Source organism: Poecilia reticulata, linkage group LG1, assembly GCF_000633615.1.
Source record: "Poecilia reticulata strain Guanapo linkage group LG1, Guppy_female_1.0+MT, whole genome shotgun sequence".
Taxonomy (NCBI): Eukaryota; Metazoa; Chordata; class Actinopteri; order Cyprinodontiformes; family Poeciliidae; genus Poecilia; species Poecilia reticulata.
In genome coordinates, this window is record NC_024331.1 from 10,369,484 (window position 1) to 10,373,363 (window position 3,880).

Below are 3,880 nucleotides of genomic sequence, written 5' to 3' on the forward strand. Positions count from 1 at the left end.
CCTGATATTCCTACCGCTCCAGCAGCGAATTACCAGACGCAGGAGAGTCCCTCCCTGATACGATGGAGAAGATGAATTGAAGGTCTAGGTCTGGCTCGCCATCTTGAATCCCGTCTGTGAATGTGCACGTCGCACATGGCAGACCAATCCTCGCTCCGACCGAACAAAAAACCTGACCTGTGTAACAGGCCACAAACACAACAGAACTCTTTTTAAATCCTAAAATTATACAAATAAATTCTTCATAAATCCAATATATTAACCGGATAACAGTTTATGATGGAGCATTTCTTCGCAAACAGCTACGTTTTTAGCGTTATCTCACTGCCAAAAGGAAAAGTACAACACAGTGAAAATGTCAAAAAAAAATAAACACAAAAATCACCAAAACTGATGTAACTTAGTTCTCATAAAATCCCTGTCAGTTACCGACCAGGTAAATTATGTTTTCTCAACTATAATATTAACTTTTTCCGTTAAGTAATCACCACTCTTTTCCTCCGATTTCTCCTCTGCTCTCTCCCTCAGGTTTGTGCACTGCAGCGTCACCCAGGCGCCGTGTCTGTGACGTTGTTTCCTTAAAGGAGCAGCGACGTTATTTTCTGTTCACAGACTTTTAATCAACTATTTATTCCTATTTATGTCAGATTTTAACATGGGTTACATCCTCCCCTCTTTACCTAATGCACTTTCCTGTGCATTTTAAATTTATGCTGTCATAACTCCAGGGATTCTTGGAGAGCTAGGTTCTTCAAGAGAGTCTGTAAACACATCACTCATGGTTTGAAATAAGACTGAACTATTGTAATCAACGGGTTTCCTAGCTCAGGATAAGTCAGTCTTTTAGTCGCTCTTGTGTCTCTGATGGGTCCTCCCGAACAGTCACTTTCATTTTGGTTGTCCGTTTGACCCAGATCACTTGTGTTTTCTTTGCTCTCCTGAGCAGGTTGAGTAGATGGACATTATCCGGATCTTTCTCAGGTAGGTTTCCAATTTCCTGTTCAGCAATTGAGTTTTTCTCTTCAGGATCAGGTAAGTCTAGGTCATATGTTTCTACTGGAGAATTCTCAGGGAAAGCTTCGGCTACGCCTGAAGGATTTTGCTCCACAGTAGTCAAGTCAGGTTCTGGTTCAATCCTTTTCCTTTTCAATCTTTTCAGGTAAGTAGTCGGTGTTGCGCAACAACAAGGTGGCGCCCAACGTGGGGCGTTGCGTAACCACAACAAGTGGCGCCCAACGTCAAAGAAGTCTAAGTGTGTAAAACAGGAGGAGAGTTCTGGATAGCTCGCTTAGAGTAGCAGCTCTACAGGGGTAGAGTTGTTGGTGACTGAAAGCCTCAGTCACCACCCTCGCAGTAACTGCACGGCGTGTGGGTGAGGGGAGTTTCACTGAGGACAGTTGACCACGTCCATCAGTGAAGCTAGTAGCCAAAACCGCTTGAACTCATCCCTGCTCTGAAGTACTAAGAGAGGCTTTGGGGACATGCAACTCGAGGACAAAGACAACATGGAGAACAAGGAGGACGACGCGAGGTCGTACGTCCAGATGATGCAAGTAATTCCACAAGGAAGTGGTGAAATGCATCTGGAGCTCAAGGTCGAGCATCAGAGAGCGCACGCACATGAGGGAACTCATTGGCGTGGGAACGATGAGGGGGACAGCTATGTCCAGCAAAGGAAGGTTGTCTTTGTCGGAATCGAGAAGTGGGACAGTACTCAAAGGGGAAGGGAGGTCCCAGAAGAGCACGTGTATGGGGTTGTGCGAGGAGTGCATAAGGCCCTTGGACATGCAGGCGTACAACCTACACGTGAGGAACTGGTGGAACAAAACCTTTGGATGTCCCTTCAGACCGTTCGATGCAGCTGCGGGACTGTGAGTATGTGGTCAATACGCAGGGCTCGCAGGGCAGCGGATGGAAGGGTTGTTCATCAAGAGTACATTACCCAGAGTTTCAGTCTGCCTGGATGTAGGAGGCCCCCTGGATAACAGAAAAGAGAGGTGAGGAGTACCTCTTGGTGCTGATGGACATGGTGTAACAGTGACAGCTGAAAAAGAGCAGGTCTTCCCCTGCAGAGAAACTCTGTTCAAGTCACGGAAAGCAGGGAGGCAAAGGCAATTCTCCTTTTTGTCCAGAGAGGGAAAGGAGAGGTTGCAGTTTACAGTGTCATTGAAAACAGGACAGAAAGTTTGGATTAAAGCTCAAGATCGGCCTGTAGTTAGGGTGATCAAGCTGAAATTCAATGGAATGGATTTTGTGAAGCAAGTACTGCACTGTAAAACAGTACTACTTATGAAGAAAGGGGTCCACGAGRTCAGTGTTCAAGCCAGTTCTTAGCTAAAGCGAACCAGAACATTGCAAGAATCAAGCACCATGCCATCCTGAGTTAGACTGGCCACTATTACAGGATGATTGCCRTTCAAAGAACAACTTCAAGGCTTAGGACTAGGAGGGCCCTGAAGAAATTGGATTATGCTAAAGAAGAACTCCTGTCACAAAAGGATGGATTAAACTGGAAAAGGGACTGAAGTCGTGAGGAAGGAGTGGCATCATAGACAACCACCGTGATCAATCCTGCAACAAAGTGTTGAAATCACACCCAACACCTGGMAGCAACCTGTGGACTTCACGAAGTCCTACCTGATAGAGTGCATCCAAAAGAAGAACTCTTTTGTTGTTGTTTTTTTCCCATCAAACTTCAACCTGGAAAGGGGAAGGGTCAACACGTTCCTCTCAGGACCTGGCAACTGTTTCATCCTGATGTTCAGAGCACCTGTCCTGGATATTCAGGACAGGTAAGTTTTGATGAGGAGGCCAAAATGCTGCAGTTTTAAAATTGGACAATTCCTGTTGCCTCCGACCCCTCCAGTACCCCTTTAACGACCCCAGCGATGGAAAAGGATTATGATTATGGATAAAGTGTCATGCTGCTTATGCTTTTTGCTTTGCTCTACTGAACATCCAGAGTTTTTTTTTTATTTGAGGTTTTTTGCATCAGCCCATCAACCTGTCCCTAAGGAATCTTCCACATCCTGAAGAACCAACACTTCATTCAGCTGAGGATTTTGTCATTGTTAAAGGATCAGAGCGACCTGAGTTCTCTTCGACATTTGTCACTTCCTGAGAGACATCAAAACTCCAAGAGCAAAGAGCAGTGGAGTTTTGAGGACTGCTGAGCCCTTGGTGTCAACTGAGGATCTGCATCTTCACATCCCAGACTGCTGGGCCTTGGTGACGATGGAGGATCTTCACATCCCAGACGACCATCTTCTCTTTCCAGGGGATGAGGACGCAGACCTGCAAGAGGGTGTCCCAGCATGTGAAAGGTCTGACCTCGAGGAGGGGGTGTCGAGAAAAGTCGAGCTATCCAGAACTTTCCTCCTGTTTTACACACTTAGACTTCTATGACGTTGGGCGCCACTTGTGGTTACGCAACGCCCCACGTTGGGCGCCACCTTGTTGTTGCGCAACCTCCCCCCCCTTCTCTCTCTCTCTACTTCCCCTTCTCAGAGGAGGGAGATGTGCAGCCAGCCCTCCATCTAACGGGTAAATTGAGTTTTCTAAATCTGATGGGATTTACTCTGTCCAGAACTAAGTAAACTCTGCTTAAGCTGGCATCGAGAAAGACTAGCCTGGTTTCTAACGACCTCCCCCTCCAGATGTTCCACCTTCTTCACCCTGTGAATTAGCCAGATTGAGCAGCCTGCAATCAACTAGCTTCACAGAGCCACCTGTTAACGGTCGCTCTTTCTCTTTATTACAACGTGCACTTGTTACTGAACCAGGTTGGTTTTAGTGACTCGGGCGAGTCCCAAGGATGTTGTTTTGGCTAAAATCAACCTATAGAACATTTTCCACTTTTTCCTCCCAGAATCAAACTTCA